General features: G+C 32.5%; 2 pseudogenes; both read left to right on the top strand.

Moving 5' to 3' along the window:
- Positions 1-4728: 4728 nt before the first annotated feature.
- On the top strand, positions 4729-10263 carry LOC148936367 (uncharacterized; annotated as a pseudogene).
- On the top strand, positions 10262-13766 carry LOC148936366 (uncharacterized; annotated as a pseudogene).
- Positions 13767-20524: the final 6758 nt, after the last annotated feature.

Here is a 20524-nt window from a genome sequence, read left to right as displayed (position 1 = left end):
AAGAAGAGAACTGGCTGGGAGTCTACTAAATAGCAATCACGGAAGGAGTCAATTGTATACGAATACGCAAAGTCTTATGGCGCACAAAATTCAAGATTACATGAAGTGGATGAATCTGGCAATCGTGGCGTTATCGGAGACCAAACTCGTCCCGGAAATCGAAGATAGTGAATTAAATGTGCTGGGATATGATTTAGTTAGATGGGGAAAACAGAAACAGAAGGCGTTGTGATTTATATAAGAAAGGATATCAAATATCAGATAATAGCGAAGAAAAAGATAGAATCTAACTGCTGGTGCGTTGCGATTGAGATGAGAGATAATATATACAAAGGCATGATTATAGTCGTGTACCATTCACCGAGTGCTTCAGATGGCGATTTTATAAAATTTCTAAAGGATATAGTGGATCTTCTAGTAATGAAAGGTCAATGTATTATGTTAAGTGACTTTAATATAGATTTTATGACGGATTTGTTTTACGTGAAAAAACTAATAAATGAAATGTTATGTTTGGGCATGAAGCAATATATATATATACAATGTAGATAAGCCGACGAGGATCACAAAACAGTTAAACTTTGATAGATTTAGTTTTCGCAAATACCAAGATAAACTGTAAAGTATATGATAAGCTAAAAGTATCATTCATGGATAAGCGTTGAAATTAATATAAGTAATAATAAGGTAAAATATAGAGAATTTATTAGTAGGGATTTCAGCAAATTTCAAATAAATGAATTTTTATACGAAATAGGAAAAAGATTGGAACAAAGAGGTAATTTAGAGGTAAATGAAAGAGCAGAGAAGTTTGTTCAGAATACGGTAGCGGCGTTAGATATCATAGCACCAAAGAAAAAATTTAAAATTCCAAAGTTATGGGAAGAGAAAAAATGGTATTCGGATGATATAAGATTAGCTACAAATAAAAGAGATGAAGCATATGTGAGGGCGATATATACGTGCAATGAACAAGATTGGCTGCAGTCGAAAGACATACGGTAGTTAAATTAATTAGAAATAAAAAAAAGAATACTATGAAAAAATGATAGATGATAATAAAAATGATCCTGTTCTAATGTGGAAAATCTTAAAAGAAGTTATAAGAGGAGAGACTATGGGTTCAAGAGAAATTAATAATATAGATTTTGAAATATTAGAGAATGTAGGAGAATGTACTTTAGCGAATAAATTTAATATATTTTATATACAGAGAATAAATTTAATACATTTTATATTAAGGAAATAATAGAATCTATAAGAAAAAAATGACAGTAAAGGTACAAAAACTATCTTTGTGATAGAAAGCAGGGGCATAATTGAAAATTTTGAATGCATAAATGTACAGAAATTAGAAAAAATTGTTATAGCATTGCCACAGAAGAAGGGAATGAGGGGATATCTAACGATATATTAAAAATAAGTTTTCAAGTGATAAAAGATGAACTATTAAGAGTAATAAATAAGTCATTAACAAATGGTATATGTCCGGAGGGATGGAAAACATCTACGATAATACCGATTCCTAAGATAGAAAAACCAAAGAAAGCCTGTGAATATAGGTTTAATTAATATATTATATTAATTAATATATTACCAATTTATGAGAAGGTTTTAGAATTAGTTGTAAAGGAACAAATTGAAAAGTACTTGCATAGTAATGATATTATAACAGAACATCAGTCGGGATTTAGAAAATATCATTCGTGCGAAACAGCGATACAAAGTGTCATTGATGATTGGAAGTTGATAATTAGTGAGGGAAAAATAATAGGAGTAATATTCTTGGACTTAAAACGGGCATTTGAAACGATAAATAGAAAAAGATCACTGGAAAAATTAGATCAATATGGAATGAGAGGGATGGTATTAGAGTGGTTTAAATCATATCTAAGCAATAGAACACAACAAGTTAGATTTAATAATCAATGGTCAAAGTGTATCAAAACGGAATATGGAGTTCCGCAAGGATCGGTACCAGGGCCTTAGCTGTTTATAATTTATATAAACAATTTAGTAGAATTTTGTCCAGAAGAATGCAATATAAAAATGTTTGCAGATGATATATTAGTATATGTAAGTGGGGAAAGTAGTGCGGAATTGGAGAGGAAAATGAACATGGTACTTAGCATAGTAGAAGAGTGGATGAGTGTAAATAAGTTGAAAATGAATGCAAATAAAACAAAATACGTGATAATCAGAAGTGTAAGAAAGAAGCAAAAAGGTAATATTATATTGAGATGCTCGGACGGAATTAAGTTGGAACACGTCGAAAAAATAAAATATCTTGGCGTAATTATCGATGATAAGCTCCAATTTAAAGATCACTGTGATTATATGCTAAAGAAAATAGAAAAAAAGACTAGTTTTTTAAATACTAAGGTAACTTCGTATCACCGTACACTAGATGTATTGTACATAAGTCGATCATAGCACCTCATCATAGCACCTTTGAGTACTGTGCTACGCTATTAGTTGGAATGGGAGAAACGCAATTGAGCAGACTTCAAGTAGCTCAAAACCGTGCTATGAGAGTTATTTTGCAATGCAATAGATATACCAAAGTTAAGGACATGCTGCAGGCACTGCAGTTTATGTCCGTAAGGCAACGATTATATTATAATGTGTATTTATTTTTAAAATTTTAAATAACATGGCACCGATGGCGTTAAGTAATAGATTAGAAATAGTAGGAAGTGAATGTGATAGACAAACGAGACAGGCCGGAAACATTGTATTAACATTTCGTAAAACTAGAAGTGCGCAAAAGAATCTGTTTTACGAAGGATAAAAATATACAATTCTTTGCCAATCGAGATAAAGCAGTGCGTAAAAATTGAATCGTTTAAGAGAATGTTGAAAGTATATGTGGTAAATAGTGTATAATAATTATGTATATGTATATGAAATAGCTGAGAAAGCTAATAAAGTTCAATCAATCAATCTCCCTCTCCCCCCTCTCTCTCTCCCTTCCCTTCTCTCCCCCTTCCTCCCTCCCTCTTCCTCTCTCTCTCTCCTCTCCCCCTTCCCTCCCTCCCCCCACCCCCTCCCACCTCTCTCTCCCTCTCCCCCTATTTCTCCCTTTCCGTCTCCGTCTCCCTCACCCTCTCCCTCTTCCTCGCTCTCTCCCCCTCTCCCCCCTCCTTCCTCTCTCTCTCGCGCCTTCCCTATCCCTCCTTCCTTTTCGCCATTTCTCCCGCTTTCTCTCTCTAACCCGCTCACTCTCTTTCCCTAATTGTCTCTTTTTCTCTTCTCGAAAATTGTAATTCACTCATCAGGATTAATCCTTATAAAGCATTTAATATCGCAGAGAAATGCAACTTGTTCATAAGATAATTAAATTACGTGTCTTTGTTCTTCATTCAAGTTAGACACATGATTTAACTATCAGTTAGCTTACCGAGATATTGGAACAATTAACTAAAAAATGGATATTAAATAAGTATAAACGATGCTTACAAACATTGCGGTTATGACAGGTTACCTTAACCTCGAGAACGTCACATGAAACAGTAAATTTTAACTATATTGTATCAATAATTTCTATCAATAAATGCTTATTAAGAGACACGATAGTATCGGATGTCAAGTCAACCGAGAACACTGCCGTGTGACTTTGACGAGAGTTGGCGAGATGCGAGCATCCGAAATTATCGGATTCTCAATAACAGCTAAAATCGATCAAGTTCTAAGTAGGCTTGATCGATAGCTTGAGCTCGACTTGCATGATAAAAGTATTTTTATTTTTCTGCTATGTGCCTTACGAGCAGAGATATTGCTACGCAAAGTCCGATTTAGACATTTTTACTTTAAGAAACGTCATTATCGTCGTCGTCCAGTATCAATGTACGGTTGCAATTTCTGTCACCGAGGCGCTACTGAGCCCAAGTAGAACCAATGTACACTGTGTGACAAAGATTCGCGTGATACCGCCGGAGTTCTAACTTATCGGCCTGATTTACTCAGGCAAGGTCGATAACATCGATAATGTTGAAGGAGATTGAAATTAAGATAATTATTAAAATAATTTATTAAAATTAATAACAAGTTTCTCAAAAATATTCTTTTATTAGAAATAAAATTATGCGTATTCGAATAATCGATCTAATATTCTGGTCTCTAGCAATTACTTGTTGTTATCATCTTTCCAACGAATTACTCAAATTTTCATTTCCTTATACATTATTTAACTATTTATTACATCTGTTGTCGTTTATATCTATTTGAATAAATGTTTCAAAACGCATATATTACGAATTATATATTTATACAGATGCATATAAAAATGCATATGACTTGTAACACGACGGAGATATAATTCATGCATTTTTAAATTAGAAAAAGAAAGAAAGATGAAACAAATAAAAGATTAGTTATTATTTTTATTATTTATAAATGCATGTGTTTCTTTCGATGTGCACCTTTCCGAAGCGCGCGCGCGTGCGTTCAGCATTATCGACCTTATCGACCTGCCTGAGTAAATCAGCCCGGTAAGTTAGAGCGGGATCACGCGAATTATTGTCGCACAGTGTACATTGTCTGTCAATGATTCTCTCAATCCTACAGTGGCCCTGACTTATTGGCCTGATTTATCCGCCGGGTCAATAATCCGTAGGGTCGATAAGTAAGAAAATTTACAACAGTTAGAAAGTGTTTTCGATGTATTCTTAATGCAAGACGCGCGATCGAGAAAGCATAATCGGACGTGATACCGAATTTCGGTGTCCCATCGCTGTCTCATACACTCGACGCTAGTGCGAGTGAGGGACCGCGGTACGTTGCGCTTTTCTTTCTTTCCCTCTCGTTCTGATTAATTATTACTTATTCAATGATTATTTATTTATTTAATTAATTATTTAAATATGATTATTAATTATTTAATTATCGCGTAATAATTCTTTTATTATATATTTTTAAAAAAATTACGTGTAAAATTACAACTATCATTACAAATTTGGACATTGAATGTCTTATAGCTATCTCAAGCAGCCGATATTAAAAATTATTTTAAAAAACAATAAATTCGCGAAACTGTATTCAAAAATAAGGAAGATTATATTCAATAATAATAAAAAGTTATTAATAAATAAAAATGTGAAAATCAAAAGAAGTATTTTTGAAATGAACATTATGTTATAAATTTAAAACTTGAATTTACGATAATGTAATTATATAAAGTATTATTTCTGTACGTAAAAGTATTATTTCACATTATATCGCATCATTTCTATACACTTAAATTTAATTGTAAATGTAATCCTACGATCTTATAACACAAGAAATTATTTGCACATTGCAAATTTAAAAATGCGTGTAAAACTGTTATATGGGTCTCCAAATTATTTGCAATAATAGAATAATTACTACGCAATCATAATTAAATAATCAATGAAATCAATAATTAAATAATCATTAAATGATTAATTATTGATTCATTATTGTATTATTGATATTAATTATTGTATATTTCTGTAACATTCTCGATGAGGACCTTCTTGGGACCTTCCTGAAACATTTACCACGTGTCATATCACCATATCTGAGCGCGCGAAATATCAGCTCTATAATTAGTGAACTTTAATCGCCAATAATTTAAAAACTATTATAGCCTCGACAATTTCATTTGAGAATTTTTGTCTTAAAATGTTCCAAAGAATCTGTTCTTAAAAGGAAATGAGGATCGTTCGACAAGTCAGGTAAATTTTTGCGAGATAGCGCCACAATGAACTGTGTAGTATATGGCCAGGAAATAACACTATTCAAACTGCCTCATACAATATAAGTTTCAAAAGCGATGCTTACATGTGGCAGACGTTGGAAGTGAGCATGACAGCAGTTGTCGTAAAAATGGAGAAAGACGAATTCCGTGCAGTGATTAAACATTTTTATTTAAAGAAGTGGATAGCTGCGGAGATTAAAGTCGAATTGGACGAAGTTCACGGGGACTCTGCCACCACTAATGTTGAAGACCGTTTATTTTTGGATTAATGAATTCAAAAGAGGCCGAACATCAACTAAACATGAAGCGCGCCCCGGATGGGTCATCAATCAGTTGAAGTCACTACGCCAGAAATGATCGAAAAAATCCATCGTATCGTCATGGAAGATCACCGAATGAAGGTGCGTGACATAGCTGAGATTGTAGGCATTTCAGATAGTGTGCATAATATCCTGCACAAAGAATTAGAAATGAAAAAGCTTCGTGTACGATGAGTGCCGCGATTGCTGACCATCGATCAAAAACGCATGCGAAAAGACATTTCGCAGCAGTGTTTGTCGCTTAAGCGCAACTCACAAGACTTTTGGCGTCGATTCGTGGACCGTAGACGAAACTTAGATCCATCACTATACACCCGAGTCAAAACAGCAGTCGAAGCAGTGGACGGTTGTGGTGAATGTGCGCCGAAGAAGGCGAAGACTGTTTTGTTGGCCGAAAAGATAATGGCCACTGTTTTTTGGGATTCCCAAGAAATCATTTTCATTGACTATTTACAGAAGGGTCAAACAGTCACAGGAGCATATTATTCTACACTTCTAAATCATTTGTACGAAGAGTTGCAAACGAAACGGCCGAGATTGGCGCGCAAAAAAGTCATCTTTCACCATGACAATGCTTCGGCTCACACCTCCACAGTTGCAATGGCAAAATTGCATGTATTAAGATTCGAATTGCTGCCTCATTCATCCTATTCTCCTGATTTGGGACTTGTGACTTCTTTCTATTCCCAAACCTCAAGATCTGGCTCGGGGGAAAGAAATTTTCCGATGAGGAGGTCACCGCTGCTGTCGATGCGTATTTTAAAGGCCTCGAGACTTGCTACTTTTCCGAAGGGATAAAAAAATTGGAACACCGCTGGACTAAGTGTATACAGCTCCAACGAGACGTCGAAAAGTGAAAAAGAATTTTCCGGCAAATAGGTGATTTTATTGCTTTTTTACCTGATTTATCGAACGACATTCACATTTAATACAAATTCTTGAAACAAATGTAATAGAGCATTTTCCTCAAGGCCCGCAATATGGCATTGTCCAAAAAATACTTTCACTAAAAGTAATACAAGCGAAAGAAGCTGAAGCGATTCGTATACGAACGATACATCAACATGAGACGGAACAATAAAAATCGAATTGATTAAGAAAATGTCGCGAGATTTATACTGCTAAACAAAAATTAAATATTATAAAATACAGTTAACGCTTCAAAGCACTACAAAAGAAATATAATTATCGCAGAGTGTTTCTAAAGGATACAATTTACTCAAATTATTAATAATATTTAAACTGAATAAAATGAAAATAAATGTTCCCAAAATAAAAATCAGCATTTGTATCCTAAAATTTTAGAATCAAAGCAAAGCACTTCAAATAATGTTATGAAAGTATTAGTCACTAATAATCAAACTAAAAGAAACATAATTAAATGTTCTCAAAATAAGAATCAAGAAAATTTAGAAAATAATGCTACTAAAAAACGTTATCTATACCAACAGGATTTAGAAAAAAATCGTGCTAAAAAATGTAATTGATATCAACAGAATATACAAAAAAATCATGCTAAAAAACGAATATGTTATTTAAAAAATGTTTAGCACGAACGAGATAGACAAAAAAAAAGTAAATTATGATCGTAAGTAGTTGTATAACAAACAATATTATGAGAAACAGAAATTAAAATCTACTCTTGTTAAAAATAATTGCCAAAAGTATTATTAGAAAATATGAAAAGTTTTGGTCACGAAATTACATAAAATTTCATAATTATAAAATTATTGAAGATATTTATAACAAACTTGATATTAAAAATCACGTTGAAAAACAATTAGAAGCCAAAAAAATCATACATTGTTGTATGCATATTCGAGACAGTTATATCCGCAATATGTATAAAATATTAATTTTACTACAAAAGAAATCAGAAGTGTGCTTGAGTCTCGCTATTAAATGTAAAACAATTGGTGATAAATTAAGGTGATAAATTAAGGTGATTAATAAAGTGCAATTTTGTGGCAAATTAAGGCAAAGCTTCGGCCGAAAATTCTTTTATCGATTCTATATATCGTAACGTTACTTTATGTTACTCACAATCTCTAAAAGAAATAAACCTAAAAGATCAAAATGTAAATGTATTACTTTTGATAAAAAAACAAGCAAAAAAATCATGATTATGTAACGAATTTTGTAAAATTGATAATTCGCTTTTAATTGATCGTTATGAAATATTCCTTCGAGCGATAAGTACATGTACTTTCAAAAAAATATCGGAATTATTACAAAAAATTCATAAATGTGACAATAAAAAAGAATTCGAATACGAAGTTGGGTCACACACATAATTGTTACATTGATATAATTCTTTACAAAACGATGTTTCTTCCCATTCAATTGTTATCACCTCATTTTACAAAAATTAGATATTTTATATGTTTAGTTTATCAAATTATAAGTTTCTATAAAAAAAAATGCTAAATTTAGAGACGAGTTTAATCTCTGCTAATTTAGATACATTAAATCAAATTATAACTTTGGCAAGAAATAGTAACTCGTATGTACAAATATCAACATACTGATACTGTTTTGAGTGATGAAGATATTATATATAAATATAAAAATGCATTTAAGACTTTAACTAAGTATTCCATAGATACGCCGATATATTTGCATATCATGTGAAAGACTTTGTTACAAAAGAAATATATCTGAAATTAATAAATTTAAAACACAAATAAATATTCCAATTTGAAGAAGTTTATTAGCGCATATAGAGAAACAAAATATTAACTCACAATATACTAATATGTGATTATTGTGAACGCAAATTCCGTAGCGGATTAATGCCTGCATATTGCGTATTAAATAATCTCATTGTACATGAAGTACCTGATGTAATAGCATCTCTTAATACATTCGAAAAAATTCTTATACAAAGAACTAAGGCATTTCAAACTGTTGTTAAAATGAGAACTGTTATTAACAAAAAATTCCCTCAAAGGCAAATGATACAAAAATAAAAGATAGACTTTTCATGTATCACTTCCTTTACAAGAAACATTGAATAAGTTATGCAAGAATATCGATCCAATAAATATAAATCATGAATTGTACATAATAGTTAGAGATATTCCGACAAAATCCAAGACTGTATTCCCTATTTGGAAAGAAATGGTAAATATTAAAAAAGTATTTGATGCTTTAACATGATTAAAGCATAACAATTCTCTTTATAATCACATTATACTACCAGAAACTCATGATGCATTATGTTTAGAGAAATTGAAGAATCCAGAATTTCAAATGCAAGAAAAACAATAATGAATTTGTTTTGAATGACGATCACAAATTATTGAGTTCAAAAAGTTCAAAAATTGAGTCCAAAATGAAAGAAATGAATAATAATGTTGAAGCTATTTTAAATAATCAGCAATGTTAACTCAGATTACTGATGACAGTAATAATTATTATGACCAATATACTATTTATTCTTTATATGAAAAAAAAAAACACGTGAATCTGCTACCAACTTATATCAAATATTAAAAATACAGGATTTGCCCTTAGATAATCATGAAAAAGATTTAGATCTGTTGTGTTTTCTTTTATATTCTTTATATTCTTAGATTTATATCCTTTTGATATTAATGGACAATGTCAAACTAGATCGATTAAACTTCATGAGCATGAATTTATTAAATATCGTTTAAAATCTAAATCCACAATCTAGATTAAACCAATAATATTTATTTTATTTATTAAACAATGCGAATATGCATCGTGATATTTATCATAAACTGAATATAACTAATTTGCGAAATCATACAGCTTTAGAATATTTAGAAGCATTATAAAAAAATTTATTAGAATCTGATTTGAGTACTATTTTTTCTACTTTAAGAAATACGGAACAATATTGGCGTAAACCAAGAAGTGATTTAAATTGTATGACACAATATTATGGTCCTATGACGTGGTTTCTAACCTAACATTGAGTCCCAATGAATATATGTGAAATGAATTAGATGAATATATTGAAGTAAATGGAAGGATGGAATATAGTGAAGTAAATGGATGGTCTAATGAGACTTCTTTATCTACGAGTATTCTTATTGCTAGAGATCCTGTATCAACATCGAGATTTTTCGACAATAAATTTCGGACAATGCTTGATTTTATTTGTTCCAAAAATCATCCGATTAAAGAAGTAATACATTACTTTTGGCGACAAGAATATCAAGGTAAAAGTCCAATTTTCATCTATTACTTTTAGGTTAAAAATGCACCAATTATTGGTGAGTCTTCTCCAGAAGAAGTATCTACATTTATTTTACAACATATAACTTGTAAATTGCCGAATAAAAATATTTCACCATTATTATATAGACAAGTCAATGCATATCAACAACACAAACATAACGATTATTGTCTTCGTTCTAAGAGAGTAGGACGTAAAGTTATTCGTATATGTTGTTTCGGTTTTCTTCGTCCTATCACGGAAACATTTGTTATGAGAGATAAGTTCGATAGCAGAAAACAATTAAAACATAAAAGTAGACTTTATAAACTTCCTCGAAGCGATACCGAAATCGGTATAAATGATTATAACCCTATCCTCCTTCTTACTGCGTGGGAAGGAGATATACATATATAAGGATATACAATTTATGGGTGAAAAATCATCATTACTTACTTTTTATGTTACTAAGTATATGAATAAAGCAGGAAAATGTGAATTATCTGATTCTATTCTTGATAATAAAAATAATAAAAATAAATTGGCAAGTTATCTTTGGAATATTGCTCTGCGCTTTACGAAATAGGGAATGAAGCTCTTGAAGCTGCTGATACATTGCTAGGTATTCCTTTATATGGAACTGATCTAAATACGACTGTTAGATAATTAGATGTTAATCAGATATGATACAGAAAAGTCAAAAGCTATAAGGAAATTAAAACTCTTGATAAAGATTCTACAGACATATTTTATCCATCTTTAATAGATAATCATTACCCAGATAGACCAGAAGAATTAGAATCGATGTCATTATATGAATTTGCACAGTGGTTTGATATTATAAAAATAAAACCACAAAGTAAAAAGATTGAATTTTTCAAGATGGCTAATGTCAATATCTTAAATGATGACAATGTGCATATCTTATTAATCACTATAGATATGATGTCAAAATACGTCCAGAAAATTATTTCTTCTCATTACTCCTTATGTTTAAATCATGGTGGAAGATAGAAGAACTTAAAAATGGATGTAATACTTATGCGGAATCATTTCACAATGTAAAATTACATCTTGTGAAAGCATTACAGTATCAGAAAAATTAGAATTACAAAATTTGAAACTGCGAAACAATTACTGCAAGAATATTTAGATAATTTAAAAAAACAGAATGTGTCTCAAGATGATAATCCAGATATCCTGATAATCCAATAGATGTTCAAAACGTCAAAGCTGGTGAAGCAATGCAAGATTTTAAAGATCTTGGCAACAAACAAGAAATCGATATATCTGAAATGATTTCTAAACTGAATGCAGTTCAAAGAAGAGTCATTTGACAGAGTCATTAATAGCATTACGTCAGATAAATCATTATTACGATTATATGTTAGTAGAGAAGGAGGCAAAAGTTTCTTGATCAAAACAATTAAGTACTGGATAAAATAAAATCTTAATAAAGATACTGCTATAACAGCACCTGGTATAGCAGCATTTAATATAAATGATTTGACAGTTCACAGATTATTGCAGTTACCTATTGAGCATGGTCATATTCTACATATAAACAAGTCTGCTCACGTTTTGAAAATTATACGAGCTGATCTCAAAGATGTTATTCTTATAATAATTGAAGTGTCAATGATATCAAATTTGATTTTAATGTATATACATTTACAACTATCTGAAATATTCGATACTGCTGATTGTAATAATGGTTGATTTGGTCAAAAGCATATTCTTTTATTTAAAGATTTATTTTTGATTTGCTTCAATTGCTTCCTGTACACAAAGATCCTGTTTTTATACATTTATTAGATGAAAAAATTCGTAAATATCTTGGTTCTTTAAGTGTTACTAATTTATGGACAACTTTATTTGATGATTTTACTATGATGAATTGACGATTAATATGCGTCAAGAAAAAAGATCTTACCGTGAATTACTGTCGAGAATTTGTATTGGTTTGTTAACAAAATCTGATTGTGAGCTTCTCGAAAAAAGAAAAATATCTTTTAAAGGTGAATCTTTCAAAGCAAGAATAAACGAATTGTGCGATTTTATTAATAATTTACCATCTGATACCGTTTGTTGCCTGCTTGTCATATGTATGACGTTCTTAACACTGCAATGTTAAATCGTATTATTTCGAAAAAAATATTATTATTAGCTGAAGATACAATTGATTGCATTCCATATATAAAAAAAAGAATAACAAAGATATTGACAGGTAATAATAATAATGATGACAATATTAGGACAGCTGGACTTTCAAAACAAATTATAATTAAAGTTGGTGCGAAAGTTATAATAAGACAATATTGATGCTAGTTTGGACCTTGTAAATGGTACAATAGCTACAGTCATTTCAGTTGTACAGGATATAACTACTGACTATATAGAAAAGATAAAACTTCTTTTACCATCTAGTTACCATCTAGTTTGGAATATTTTATTGAAAGAGTGAGTGTTAAATTTCAAGTAATGGATAGAGCATATTGTTATTAGAAAGCAATTTCCATTATCCTTGAATTATGGCATCACCATTCATAAAAGCCAGGGATTAAGTTTGCAAAATACTATTATAGATATAGGTAATTTCATATTTAATTGCGGTTAGGTTTATGTTGCTTTATCCCGAGTAACGTCTTTAGATGGATTGCATTTAATTAATTTTGATCTTTCCATATTTGCTAGTGAAGAAGCTATTAGAATATAATCAGCTAAAACAAATACATAATCCAGAATCAGAAATGATTACTGTTTCGGAAGAGCATTATCGTAAAATTAAGGATGTTCCATGAATATTGTTGAAAACAATTACTTCCGTTCAAGAATCAGTTCAAAACACTTCCTCAAAAGGTAATTGGATTATGTATGGTTTTCAAAATATAGACCAGGTTTCATGTTATGCAAATGTAGTATTACAATGTTTATTGCATTTATATGTTATCAGAAAACAATTATTAAATTATGATAAACTGGATGTATTAAATTTACTTGCACATCGATATGAACATGGAATGAACAATTTGGATACCTATAAAATACGGAAATCTTTAGGAGAGCATTTTTCGGTTGCTATAAAACAAGATGCATTCGAGTTTCTTACAGCTTTCTGTACAAAATATGATTATAAAATCTAGTAAATCATCAAGTTATTGCAACTTGTCGATGCAATTAATGTGATGATACAAAAGTTACTGAAAATAATACTCTTCTTTCCATTTCTATTAACAATATGAAAAAGAAAAGTTTTGATCTTAATGATCTATTAAAAATATTATATTTTCATCACATTGGCGTCAATCGTTTCACAAATCATATGAACGTTGGAAGAAATGACATATTATTTAAAAATGAATTGAATGATTTTAACGAAAGAGATATTTATTATACATCGAATATCATTTTCTTTACAGTATGGTAAATTAGTAAAAATACCACACAAATTTAGCTCATGTGCTGTACCGATAACTAAAATACTGATAGCTGGACAAGCATATAGAATAATAAATATTATTTTTCATCATGGAACTTGTATCAAAAAGGGTCATTATACGAACATGTGTAGAGAAGGAAGTTCTAGCATCTTCTTGGATTGAAATTGATGATGTGCAACCCAAATAACAATTGAGGATTCATATTGCCCCACGCGTGATTATCACGTGCGTGCAAGAATGCTATCACGTCCCCTCATAACGTGATGGGGGCACAAGTACGAACGTAAAAGATGTCACTGTACAATCACGCGTAATGGGACATTGTGCGAGTATAAAAGGTCGCACAATGCAATCACGTATGATGGGGATATACGAGGGTCGTTCGATAAGTCAGGTAAAAAAGCAAAATCATCTATTTTCCGGAAAATTCTTTTTCATTTTTCGACGTAGTCTCCTTGGAGCTCTATACACTTAGTTCAGCAGTGTTCCAATTTTTTTATTTCTTCGGAAAAGTAAGAAATCTCGAGGCCTTCAAAATACGCATCCTCAACAGCGACCTCATCATCGGACGAAAATTTCTTTCTCCCGAGCCAGATCTTGAGGTTTGGAAATAGAAAGAAGGAGTCAAATCAGCAGAATAGGATGAATGGAGTAGCAATTCGAATCTTAATTCATGCAGTTTTGCTATTGCGACTGTGGAGGTGTGAGCCGGAGCACTGTCATAATGAAAGATGACTTTTTTGGACGTCAATCTCGGCCGTTTCGTTTGCAGCTCTTCGTACAAACGATTCAGAAGTGTAGAATAATATGCGCCTGTGACTATTTGATCCTTCTGTAAGTAGTCAATGAAGATGATTCCTTGGTATTGACTAGTAATTTTATTCTTATTTTAAGTTAACACTCTATAAGATAAATATATATAGCCAGAGGCAGTTCTTTGTATCATTTATTTTTATTTAGTTTCTTTGGATTATTCATTTAATGTGTTCATCACTAGATTAGTTATTAAATTAGTGTGTGCGATATTACCTTTCTCAAGCGCGCCTTTTTTGGCTCTTGCAATGAACAATATATATAACAAGGTGAGGTAAAAGATATTCATTCGAATTACTCGTCGTTGTTATGGATAATAAATATATAAATGAGAGAATATTGAGTTCAATTCATCCTGATATTTATGATTTGGGAATCCCAAAAAACAGTGGCTTTCCGACCGACAAAATAGTCTTCGCCTTCTTCGGCGCACATTCCAGGCGCTGTCCACTGCTTCGACTGCTGTTTTGACTCGTATGTATAGTGACGGATCCAAGTCTCGTCTACGGTCACGAATCGACGTCAAAAGTCTTGTGGATTGCGCTTAAGCGACAAACACTGCTGCGAAATGTCTTTTCGCATGCGTTTTTGATCGATGGTCAGCAATCGCGGCATTCATCGTGTAGAAAGTTTTTTCATCTCTAATTCTTTGTGCAGGATATTATGCACTCTATCTACTGAAATGCCTACAATCTCAGCTATGTCACGCACTTTCATTCGGCGATCTTCCATGATGATACGATTTTTTGAATCATTTCTAGCATAGTGATTTCAACTGACCATCCAGGGCGCGCTTCATCTTTAGTTGATGTTCGGCCTCTTTTGAATTCATTAATCCAAATATAAACGGTCTTCAACACTAGTAATGGCAGAGTGAAAATCCCGTGAAAATCCAATTCGTCCGTCCAATTCAACTTTAATCTCCGCAGCTGTCCACTTCTTTAAATAAAAATGTTTAATCACTGCACGGAATTCGTCTTTCTCCATTTTTACGATTGCTGCCATGCTCACTTCCAACATCTGTCACATGTAAACTAAGCACAACTCGCTTTTGGCTAAAACTTGATATGAGGCAGTTTAAATAGTATTACTTCCTGGCCATATACTACACAGTTCATTGCGGTGCTATCCCGCAAAAATTTACCTGACTTATCGAACAACTCTCGTGCATGCATATAAAAGTCACATTTTATCGTTATGTTTATAATACATATATTAGTATATGTATTTATATTATGTAAATTCCAAATTTTTATAAAGCTTAAAAAATGTCAAAAATATCAAAAATATACAAAATTTCAAAGTTTTCATATTTTTCAATATTTTCATAATTTCCAAATTTTTTGTTTTCCAAATTTTGTCTGAACAATCAAAATTTCCATATTTTTCAAAATTTTTTAAATTTTCGGAAATGTAAAAAATGTCAAAATTATCGAAATTATGAAAATTTACAAAACGTGCTTGATCTTGTTTTTTTGCATAACTCCTCAACAAAATATGTTGATTAGTACAATTTCCCTAATAGCACATGATATTATTCGAATACTCTACACTCGTACTGAAAGTACTGTGATCATACGTACTGTTGCCTAATATACCAGAGAACATTCATATGACATCTTGATGACATATCATTTCTCGTATATTCTTAAGCCCATCTTCAGAATATACTTTAACAGTATATGATACGAATATTCTGTATTTATACTGAATGTTATGACCATGATTCGAAGTTATTTTTCATCATTCGACGTTACTAAATAATGACGTAAAATAAACATAACTTTTGTCGCCAAATATTATCGTCATAAATATATCATCATTTTTAAGTAATTTTAAATATTAGGTGTACAAAAAAGTTCTGAGCTTTAGATTTCATACAATCGAAATAACAATTTAAATTTTATATATCTTCCCGCCTTTTTGCGGTTTTAAAGCGTTGACATTTGGCCTTCTAAAATGCCATACGGTTTGGCGTTTGATGCACATAATCTCAAAAATCAGTAGTGTTCACGATGGCAATAACAAAAGAGCATATTCGATTTTCCATCCACTTCGCGTTTCATCTGAAGAAAAATGCGGCTGAAGCCACTGCAATGATTTGCATATGGAAAGAACGCTGTCATACTACATGTAAAAGATGGTATTAAAAATTTCGCCAAGGAGATTTCAGTCTTGAAGATGAACCGCGTGCTGGGACGCCCTCAAAAGATTGAAACGGACGAATTGCAAATACTGCTGGATATAAACTCTGCGCAAACTGAAAAAGAGCTTGCAGAACAGCTTGGCGTTACGCAGCAAACCATTTCCATACGTTTACATACGATGGGAAAGGTTCAGAAGGAAAGCAGATGGGTTCCGCATGAATTGTCCGAAGACAACAAAAATCGCGTGATACTGCACTCACTTTGCTTTCAAAGTTTCGGAAAAAAGATTTTCTGCATAAAATCATTACAGGCGATGAAAAGTGGATTCTTTATGATAACCCTAAACATAGAAAATCATGAGTTGATCCTGGTCAACCTTCGACATCGACCAAGGCCCAATATCCACGCCAAGAAGGTTTTGCTCTGTACCTGGTGGGATTGGAAAGGTGTATTGTATTACGAATTGTTACAACCGGGTGAAACAATCACGGCAGACCGCTACCAACAACAATTGACCAATTTGAGCGATGCATTAGAAGAAAAGAGGCCATTTATTAACCAAGGATGTCGTGATCTTGCTTGTAAAGTGATCTTGCTTCATGACAATGCTCGACCACATGTTGCGAAAGTGACTCAGGACCATATCTTTGCGTTAAGCTGGGAACTTCTCCCGCACGCGGCGTATAGCCCAGACATGGCGTCTTCCGATTACTACCTATTTCGGTCGCTGCAGCATCATTTGGCTGATACACATTTCGTGAGATTTGAAGAGATACGAAAATGCATTGATGATTTTATCGCTTCGAAGCCGGTGAGCTTCTATCGTCAAGGAATTCGCTACCCGAAAGATGACAAAAGGTCGTTGATGCAAACGGGGAATATTTCGCTGATTAATATTTTTCTGTTTTGAATAAAGATTGAATTTTACAAAAAAAAGCTCAGAACTTTTTTATACACCTAATAAATAATAAAATAACATTATTAATTACTATTTTTTTTAATTAACTATAATATATAAATAAACAAAATATTTGCCATATTTAATACAATTATTAACAAATTCTTAAAAAAGTAAACAAAATATATACATATACATACAAATATATACAACAATTTGTAAACAATTTTCATAAGAAAAATAATTCTCATTAAACATAATATAGATTCATGGCTCTAAATATGTAATTAAATTATCTACTTAAGAATTACATATGCAGTCGAAATTTTAAAATTGAGACCATTTATATGACAATATAGTAACATTCATTAACTAGATCTATCATATTTTGTCAAACTTCCGTGTTCACTTATATCATCATTCAGTTGCAGATTTCATCTCATTATAGAAGTTAAGCAGCATCGAGCAAAATCCCAAGAAGGATGGATGATTTTAGAAACATGCCAATGATACAAGATAAAAAATGTTTCATTACTTTTTTTCATTTTTTTTTCATTTTTTTCACTTATTTTCCGTAAGAGGTATCACGTATATTATAGATTTTCACGATCTATATGGCTGTCTGGGATACTCTTATGCATGTCCTACATGATATTGTTTTTAAATCATCCTATAGCCATACTGTGGGATATTCTTTAGTACATACTACAGATTAGGTTAGTGAGTGGTAATAACGATCTAAGTACATTCCACAGTATATCGCAATACGTATTTTGAATGTTCGGAGAATATACTTATATGATATCCCGTGGAACGTTCTCAGAATAGACGAGTGCTATTAGGATTATAGATCGCGTGTAAGCAATATAAAATACTTTTGCTAAAAACTTGCACAAATACCTTCTAAAAACGTGCTAAAAAACGCATCAGAACTGCAGGAGAAAAGTGAATAATAAAAAAAATAAACAATTTATTATGATGTTACAAAAGATTTTTATTTGCATTTATTCACTTTAAATCGTCAAAGTTGTACGATTTTTGTCAGCGAATCGCAGTGAAGCATTTCTGCGCATACTGTGGCTGCATTCTGTAACTTACTGGCAGTACTGCCAGCATGACGTCATTATAGTGTGCTATGCAAGCATTCCGTTTTTACTAGTTCACTATCGCTGTACTATGAAATTGTGAAAACGGAACGGGATTGAACAGTACTGCGTACAACTGCATATGACGCTGTCATATAATAATATAAAAAAATGAAAAAAGTTTTTATAATTAATAATATTGCACATATAATGGAATCAAGTAGCGGTGAATCTGTTGATAGTGACTCTGATGCAATCGAGAAAATGCTAATAATATTAAAGAAAAGTAGATCAAATTCTATACCTAAAATACGTTGTAAAAGATGTAGTATTTCGATATACAAACAAAGAATTTAAAACTCACTTTCAAAAGTATATTTTATAATCTTTTGTTCTTTGTAGATAAACTCTGTAATTTTACTAAAATATATTTATTTTAGATTACATCGGAATATATTTTTTTTATATTGGAATTAAGAAGGCCAATCTTAGAAAGGGATGGAAAATCAGGTAAATGCATAGTCTCTCTCTGAAAAGCAATTAAAGCAATTGTTACGTCCGGGGAACTTCACGAATTCTTCTCTTTCGGAAAAAGATAACGGCTGCTAATCAGAGAATGAAGCGCTTCGAACGATCTAAAGAAACCCTAAATACACAAAAATTCCTCTCGAGATATCTCACTATCAAAAAAAAAGAATAATCTTTGCGATAGACAACTTTGTCGGCACCGACAAGTTTATGACATACCAATAAAAATAAAAAATATTAACAAAAGCAAATTCCTAACGGATAAGAAACGCGTCGGATCGTTCGAGGGTGACACTCTCCAAATTGGTGGGGAAACTAAGGGAAACACCAATCAAGAAGAAACGATTAGCGGCCACAATGAATGATTGAGGGTGTGGAATGGCGGGAAAATTTTCACTAACTAATTCCATCATTCGCTAGGAAATCTGGAAATATAAAAACAACCACAATTCACAGAATACTGCTTCCCTCCTTCCTCTATACTCACAATTTTTCTAAACTATCATTCGACAAGCCAACGCGGAAATCCATCACGCCCTCAGATATTTCCACCCCTTCGGAAACCCTTTAAAAACCGCGATTTGGAGCGGATCGCTCTCTTCTCTCTTCACATCGCCCCACGTTTTGACGGACGGGACCATCCGAGGTTGTCGCTAATTTTTTCAATTAGAATCTGTGCGCGATATCTTTATTCACGTGTGATACGATCCACGATCCAGCGTAGACCATACTTCTCGCCCATCACCAGCGCCCCGCCACGACAAGTCCAATTTTATTACTCCTTTCCCGTGGTAGATTGGCTGTTTGGTTCGCGATCTCTACCCATTTGTTTCATTAAAACACTCCAACATTCCAAATTAGCAAGCCGCCGATTAATTCGGTGAAGCTGCCTTCCCCGATTTCTCCACACTCTGACTTGGCAAGCCGCCGATTAATTCGATGAAGCTGCCTACCCCGATTCCACAACATTCCAACCTGGCAAGCCGTCGATTGATTCAGTGAAGCTGCCTTATCACGATTCCTCAATTTTTTTTTTTTACCATTCTCTGCCAATTTCCCCGCTCTCCCACCCATCCATCTCCTGGCACCTTCTTCATTAAAAGAAGATTCAAACCCGACAGCCAGTTTTGGGATCAGATCTCAAAACACCAAATTACCGATACCATCCCGATGTATATTTCCCGTGATCCTCTTCCCTACCTCGTCCCAGTCAAGGCTTTCCGCAGCGCTCATCCTGATCCCCCCCCCCCCCACACCTGCAACCCGATCCCATTGACATGCTCGCGATCACCAATTTTTTACCCCAATTGGAACAATTGGGTATATAAAATCCAGATTTTCTTTTGTTTGTTGTTATTTATTATTATTCAAAATTTATGTATAAAAAA

The sequence above is a fragment of the Pogonomyrmex barbatus genome, unplaced genomic scaffold, assembly GCF_055798465.1.
Source record: "Pogonomyrmex barbatus isolate J1 unplaced genomic scaffold, ASM5579846v1 scaffold23, whole genome shotgun sequence".
NCBI classification, from domain to species: Eukaryota; Metazoa; Arthropoda; class Insecta; order Hymenoptera; family Formicidae; genus Pogonomyrmex; species Pogonomyrmex barbatus.
The sequence above is the reverse complement of the archived record's forward strand: the minus strand, read 5'-3'. Positions and strand labels throughout refer to the sequence as shown.